Source organism: Theobroma cacao, chromosome 2 (assembly GCF_000208745.1).
Source record: "Theobroma cacao cultivar B97-61/B2 chromosome 2, Criollo_cocoa_genome_V2, whole genome shotgun sequence".
Taxonomy (NCBI): Eukaryota; Viridiplantae; Streptophyta; class Magnoliopsida; order Malvales; family Malvaceae; genus Theobroma; species Theobroma cacao.
In genome coordinates, this window is record NC_030851.1 from 36,766,503 (window position 1) to 36,775,071 (window position 8,569).

The following is an 8,569-nucleotide window of genomic DNA, read 5'->3' on the forward strand; positions in this document are numbered from 1 at the left end:
CCAAGAGCAATTTTTAGATTTTTTTTTTATTTTTTTAGGGATTAATATTTGATGCACTGACAGTGTATTGAAGCTATACACTATCAATTCACCAAAATATGGCATCTCATTAATGAAGTAAAATAAAAAATCTTTAAGGACTAAAAATTAAATATTAAAAAGTTTATAATAATTAATTAAACAAAATAAGGTGGCACATTTTGGTGAACTGACAGTGTACAAAAGTTATACATTGTCAGTGCATCAAATATAAATCCATAATAAAATATAATCATTTCATTTTCTTAAAGAAAGTAATACTAACAATAAAATTAAAAAGGAAATCTTTTTAGAAGAAAATATAAAAAAAATAGCCATCTATGTACAAGTGAACAAAGAATTTTATTTTTACAAAATAAAAGAGTAAAATTGACTTTCAATTGGCATGGTTAAGTTTGTCCTTTAGCTGCTAAAGATTTTAACTTGAGTTAAATACAATTGTTAAATTAAATTTCAAACCTCAACAGTATACCGCCCTTGATCTTGATGTTGGCTATGTATGAAGTTAAGTTAATTTATGGACCAATTTGAACTTTAATGCTTATGAACTTAAGGATGTACGTTTCAAAAAAAAAAAAAGAAAAGATGTGCCTATGTCTATAGCAAAATGATTATGAAATATATGGGTATAAAGGCCCAAGATGATATTGCATTCGTTTGGCACCTAAATGATGTTGTGTGTATGTTTGGCACATGAATGAATGATATAGTGTAATTGTTAGGCACTTAGATGAATATGATACTTAAATAAAATTATGCTAAGTATGGTTGATATGCGATGTGATATAGAGCATGATTGAGAATTTGAAGTTTTGTGACAAATATATGTCTTGATGATGAGTAAAACATGGTGAAATAAGATGATTATTGAAGGAAAATGTATTGAGAACCTAGAGGAATGAATTTGAAGGGTTAAATTCATGAAGAATTGAAATTTAAGTATGATCTATTGATGATATTCATGGCCTATCGATAGATGAAAAATAAAGGGAAAGAAATGTAAAAGTTGAAGAACATCTATCGATAGATTGCCGGTAACTATCAATAAATGTCCATACGGGAGTGAAGGCGTCTAAGCCATTACAATGAGAAAGAGAGCGAGTGAGAGTGAGAGTGAGAGACCAAGAGGATTGGGTTAAACGGCTATGGCATAGCTCCTTCGAATGTCGGAGATTGGAAAAACCTTGGACAACCCAATAGATTTCAAAACACACGAAAGGAATGGAACCCAAAAGTCCATTAGAGCATTGATCTTTGGCGAGAAAGTCTACATTCTATCTTTGTGGGTAACCTTAGCCCAAATGTTTTTCAGATTGAAGTAAAAAACTGGATTAAACCATTTGGGAGAGCCATGGATGTTTTTTTCAAGAGAGGGAATAACAAAGACGAAGGCTCTTTTGCCTTTGTATGATTCATGGACAAACATGAGATGCTCAAGGCCATTGAGTGTGGTGATAACTGTGTGATGGATGGGAGATACTTCCTTGTCAAGCAAGGGGCTCCAAGAAAGAAGACAACAGTTTGGCTAGGTGGGGAGAGAATTCATAATGTCCAGAAACAGTATGTGCGAACGAATGGAATATCGTTTAAGGAGGTGTTAGGAGGGGAAAAATTCCTTGCATTGCGCTCTTCAAGGATTAATCCATCAATGAAGCATGAACCTTCAGAAGAGGCTGGACCAAAACCGAAGAGCAACATGTTGGAAGTTTGGTTTAACTTGGGACTAGAAAAGAGGAGATGGAGTGGGTGACCCATAGTACAGTTGGCAAACTAAAAGGGAAATTCGAGTTGTGGAACATTCAAGAAGATTTGGTAAAAACTGGAATAGTGGTGGAACTGAGAATCCTCGAGGAATGCTCTGTGGTGGCAACCTTTTGTGGAAAAAATGAGATGAAAACACTTATTGAGCTCTATTGGGATGAATTTAAGACATAGTTCATTGAATTCATACCATTTAAGAAAGAAATAGTTGGTGCAATGAAAGAGGTTTGGTTAAGTGTACAGAACATCTTATGGTATTTATGGCATGAGGATTTTTTCAGGGTGTTAGGTGATAAATGGGGGTGATTCATTATGACTAATGAATCCACCAATAACAAATACAGGTTCGATCAAGCTCATGTATTGGTGGAGGTGGATGACCCTTCACATATCCCTTTGGTGACCAAGCTCCACATTGATGGCCTAACTGTTTATGTTCAATCCTTAGCAGAGAAAGAAAAAAAGACACACAAGGGGGGGAGTGGTGGTCTGGTAATGAATCAAAATGATAAGAAGACTTTGAGTACAGCGGTGTAAGCTCAAGATAGCATATGGCTACTAGAGGGTGAGACCAACGTCGGAAGCGGTGGAGAACCAAGGGACATGTTGTAATTTTGAGATACGTGCAGAGTTAACCTCTAGTCAACATAATTCAAATTAAAGGGATAAAGATTCGGGGACAAAACGTAAAGATGTCCAATCAAATAAGGATAGAGGTTAAGTGTCCTGAGGGGATTGAGATTGCGGAAGAGATTTTCCTTCATAGAAAATGTAAGAAACCTTGTATTGTGGAGCTTGAGGATGACAAGCATAATAGTGCTGCAGGAAATGTTTAGGGGAAAGACAGTGTTAAGGCTTTTGGAACAAGTGAGAAGGTGCAGCTTCACATGGATGAAAGTTCTCTTAGGCCTCAAGGGCCAAAACTCTTTTTTTCCATAAGGGTTCACCCTTTTAAAAATGAACTATATTAAACTTGGAATATAAGTCTTATTCTTAGGTTCTAGGAGATTAGGTCCTCAAGTAAGCATGATAAAGCCTATCAACAAGATAAAACGCAAAACGAATGTGAAGGCTTAAATGGAAGAGTCTCCATGGTGAATGGGGGACCTAATAATTCGGGTAAATGTGCTTTGATGACTGGACTCATGTTGAATGCTATGGACACTATGAAGGGGGTCCAGGTCCAAAGCAAGTTGGGAAAAAGGTTTGATGAATAGGGTCACAAGGTGGAGAAGACAAAGGATCCTTTGAGTTTGGGTAAGCAGATGGAGGAAAATATGGCACGGGAGAACAAATATCACAATAGCAGTTGGGACGACAATATCCCACTCGTAACGGTTGTTAGTTTGGTTAGGAGATTTCGAAGTAAGAATGAGGGTAGAATTAACAAATTAGTGAGAGGAAGGAAATTAGGGATTTGCAGAGGGAAAACTAAAAAGCCTAAAGACACAAAGGACGATAAAGTTGATGGTTCAGGGATTGAGGTAAAGTGACTGGTCAGAGATCCAAGAGGTATAGGACTGGAAGGAATTCACAGTGACTTCCATCAAAAGGTTGTAGCAGTTAGGGATGGAAATGAGGCAAATAATGGTGGTGCAATCCATGCAAAAAAGCTAGAGTTCAAGCGTTAGAGGTAGGGAAGCCAATTAGTGGGCATGAACTTAAGGCCAAAAGTCATATTGGAGAGATATCGAATAAAGGAATTCATAGTAGAGAGCAAGTTTAGGCGATGATCCGAACTAACTGTGAAAGAATAAGAAGTGTTACGATGGAATCGAGGTAGAACATGGTGGGACATAAGTTACAAATGGTGTGCAAAAGGAAAGGGCAGTTGAACGTAAACGGAGACTGAGGTAAGCCATTGTACAAAGTCTGTATGAAGGATCTAGTAAAGTACCAACACAAGTGTGCAGAACAGATACTAATGTTGATAGTAGGATCAAGGTTATCCAAGAAGAGGTAGAAGTAAATAGTGAGGTTGCAACTAAGCTGGGGTTAGTATTCGCAGATCGCTTAAGAGTAGTAATAAAGGAATTTTTAAGACTTGAAAGAGAAATGTTGAAGGAAATGTCAAGCTGAGCTCCCTAAGTTTGTACATTTCTAAGGGTAAGTTTTTAAACCATATGTATCCATTTACTTGAAATGCAAAGGGTTTAGGTAAACAAGAGACAAAGAGGGCAATTAGGAACTTGACAAGTAAGGTCAAATTATGTGTAATTTATTTGCAAAAATCTAAGTTAAAGAAGGTGAATAGTATAACCTATGATATTATTAAGGGGAGAAGGGAGTACAAAGGGCTTTCTAGGGAATCTGATTGGGTGTCAGAGGGTATCATTTCCTTATGGTAAGAGAGTTTTATTATTGTCATTGATAGTTATGTATTCAAAAATTATGTTCTAATTGTAGACAGGCTGAATAATGGCAATTGGGAATGTGGATTTGGCAATGTTTACGCACTAGCTAATGGTTAGGCTAAAAAGGAATTGTGGGAGGACCTTGCATAAAGAATAAGTAGTTTGGACATTCCTTGGTGCCTTAGAGGAGACTTTAATGTAGTTTTGAATGTAGAAGAGAGATTAAGGATTATTCCGATGAGAAAAAGATTGAATCTTTTTAGAGATTTTTCAATGATGTAGGTTTAATTAATCTTCCATTGGGTGGCAGCAAGTTTACTTGGTGCAATAATCGTAAGAAGTTGATTTTCAGCAAACTTGACAAATTTCTTGTTGATGAGAGGTTATAGTGAGGTTTCAAAATTTGAGACACTAGTGCATACCTTTTGCCATTTTCAATCATAATCCTATGATGCTTGGGGAAAACAATTCGGATTTAGGGTTGAAACTGTTTAGGTTTTTCAACCACTGACTTGAGGACAAGAAGTTCTAAGAGGTTTTTTCAAGAGCTTGAATTGAAAGTGGGAATAAAGTAGTTGGGGAAAGAAATCTTTGGTAGCAACTAAGAATGATTAAATCGCTATTAAGGAATGGCAAGCGGCAAATTTGGGAAAGTGCCAACAAAGAATCGCAGTTCTTGAGGAAGAAATTCAAAGGAAGTTAACAAAATGGCAGAACGGGCTCGACAATGAAAGTCATAAAGTTGAGATATCTAAACTGAAAATAAAATTATGGGTTCTCTACAAGATGGAAGAAAGATCTTGGCACTAGAAATCAAGACCTAGATGGTTCTTGGAAGGTGACGGGAATACCAAGTGTTTCCATGCCTCTGTTTCTGCTAGGAAAAAGAGAAATGTGATTAATAGATTAATGGTGAATGATTTGGTTGTGGAGGATTCGCAAGTGATAAAGGGTGATGTTGTTCGATACTTTGAAAATCTCTATGAACATAGAGTGGTTCTCAAGCTAAAGGATTGAAATGTGGACCTTAGAACTCTATCGAATAGCTCGACTCCTTCGCTGGAGAGTCCTTTTGCGAAAAAAGAAGTAAATGAAGCTATTTTCAATTGTGATGGGAATAAAGCACCAAGGCCCAATTGATTTAATCATAACTTTTTTAAGATGCAGTGGCTAAAAATTAAAGATTAAGTGATGAACTTCTTGCTGAATTTCTATGTCAGTGGTGAGCTTGTTGATAAAATTAATGATTCCTTCGTTACTCTTATCCCTAAATGCACCAATCCCACCTTATTGAATGAGTATCGACTAATCAACTTAATGGGACATATGTACAAGGTGGTAGCTAAGGTTTTGGCTAATCGGATTAGAATGGTAATTGGAGAGGTTGTAATATTTAGTCAGTTTGCATTCAGTAAAGGAAGATAGATCATTGATTGCACTTTCATTGCTAATGAATTAGTGGATTCTATGCGAAAGAGCAAGCAGGGAAGTGTTTTTATTAAGGTCGATTTTGAGAAGGCATACGACAATGTTGACTAGGGCTTCTTGGACTTTGTTATTTGTAAGATGGGCTTTGGGGAGAGATGGAGGAAGTGGATTATTTCCTGTATTAGCTTTGCAACGGTTTCAATTATGAGTAATGATTTTCCTAGTAGACAGGTCAAAATGAGGATAAGGCTTCGTCAGGGTTGTCCACTGTCTCTTTTTCTATTCAACCTTGTGGCTAAGGCTTTTAGTGCTTTAATGAACAAAGCAAGGGATATTGGCCTATGTAGGGGTGTTGTGGTTGGGGGTAATAGGCTTATGATTTCTCACCTCCAATATGTTGATGACACTATGATCTTTAGCATCCTTAATAAGGATTATGTTCTCAATATTAAGAGGGTGTTACGTTACTTCCAAGTTATCTCAAGCCTTAAAATTAATTTCAAAAAAAGTAACTTGTATGGTATCAAGGTAAGGAGTGAGGTGGAGACATGGGTTAGTATGATCCCTTGTCAGGTTGGTAGTCTTCTTTCTACTTATCTTGGCCTCTCTTTTGATGCTAAACACCATTCTATCAATATATGGAGTCTTGTGGTTGAGAGATTTTGAAGCATGATTCGCGAGGTGGAAATTTATATTACTTGTTACTAGTGGCAGAGTTACTCTCATCAAATCAGTTCGTGCTAGTTTTTTAGTGTACTTCATGTCACTCTTTAAGATGCCGATAGGTGTTAAAGAGGAACTTGATAAAATTCAAAGACAGTTTTTATGGGGCGACTCGAATGGGAAAAGGAATATTCATTGGGTTGACAGGGATTCCGTGTGCAACTTGAAAAATGGGGGAGGGCTGTTTATTTGATCTTTTATTGAAAAACAGAGCTTTGCTGAATAAATAGATTTAAAGGTATAGTGAGGAAAAAGAGAATATGTAGCGTTTTGTCATTTTTGCCAAAAATGAGGGGGATGATTTGAGTCTTACTCCACATGTGTCGAGTGGTAGAGGACTATCCTCTATGTGGAAAACTATTATTAACCCATTTACCCCTTTAGGGAGATATGCTTCTTTGTAATGTGCGGGTATTAGCTTCTTTGTGGGGAATGGTGCCAATATACGATTTTGGGAGGATGAATGGATCGCGATGGCATCACCTTAAGGATTAAGTTCCCTAAAATCTTTGCCTTGGCGACCAATGTGACCGGAACAATTGAAGAGTTTGGTACATGAGATAATTTAGGTTGGCACTGGTAAATAGAGCTTAAGAGAGCAATTTTTGATTGGGAGAGGGATATTTGGGACCAGTTTATGACGTGTTTGGATTCTATGCACCTTGTCAGAGAGGCCAAGGATAAACTTGTGCTTGTGGTGCTTTTTCATGACAAGTCAAGGGTCTGCAAGAATAGGAAGCAGGCTTGATGATTGTGTTTGTTATTCTTGCTGATTTGTCTCCCTTGCTGTGCGCTTTTGAGTGTTGGTTTAGTTCTTTGTATTCCTTGATTGTGACCTGGTCTTTTTTGTATTGCTCAATAGGATAGTATAGGGTTTTTTTCGCTAACCAGTACGTTTCTTGTAACCATTCTGATTATGTATAGATATGGATTTGTTTTTTTGTTTTTGGACACTCATTTTATCTTGAATGAAATTTAATGTTTAAGGAAAAAAAGATGTCCACACGAGAGTAAAAGATGAATAGCTGAAAGATAACTATCGATAGAGTCTCGGTAACTATCAAAAGATAGCTTCCCAAGAATGAATTGAATGCAACAAGGATATGATTTATCGATAGATGTTCGAAGACGATCAATAGATGAATGCCTGGGAATGATGATGAAGAGAATGGGGTATAATCAATCGATAGATGCCCAGAAACTATCAATAGGTTACACTATGAGAATGAAAAAAAGTGCACAGAATGACATCTATCGATAGACTCGAAAAATTTATCGATAGATGAGGGGCAAAAAGTTAAGATCCGTGAAGGATCTGTCGATAGATGCATGTCATCTATCATTAGCTTCATGTAAACTTGCAAAAATAAAAAAGGCTTTCGGCAATCCACCCATTTAGAAAATAAAGGAGAAACAAGAGCCTTTTACTACCTTTTGACTCCCATGTCCCATATTGGAAATTTAAAGCTTGGAGAAGGCATTTTGAGGCTAGAAATCTAATCTAGAGGTAAGATTAAAGCCTTTGACCTATTGATTTTCAATTTAAATGGTTTATAATGTAGAAATCCTATGTTTTAACTTTAGTGACTATGCATGTAGAGTGCTGAGAATTTGGGATTTAAAGTGAGCCAAATCAACAACTAAGGTAAAGATTAAGCCCATTGTTGCAGAATTTAAGGGATTTGAGCATAGTATGTTGATTAGTTATAGATTGAGCTATTTTGAAAAGTTAGAAATAACTTGAAAGCTAGAGTTTAGCTATGAAATAGAGACTAACGACATCAATAATGATGATTATGCATTTATTGAATGTTAGATTTTTATGGGAGTAAGAATGCTACCCAAATACTAAATTGTGTGGATTAAAGCTAAGGCATCGTTGAGCTACAAGCACAAGGTTGATGGAGGGACACCTGAAGTGTCAAAGTGAGTAGGGATTTTTACGAACTAAGAGCATGATGACTAAGTGTGCATATATGCTCCCAATGATAGTATGAATGTTATGTGTTATGTATGTTTAGAAATGTTGTGTCTAGACTAGTATATGCTATGAAAGTCATGTGAACTGCCTCGAAGTATTGTACCTAAGCTAAGTAAAATAATGTGGTTATGATTATGCTCCTGAGATGAAATTAAAGTATGATGTTTGGTGTTCTAGGAATGAACTACATCCTAGCACCATGATTGATGATTTTGATGATGTGATGATATGATAAGATTATGGTATGAATATGAATAATCGATTATGTCATGATGAAATGTAT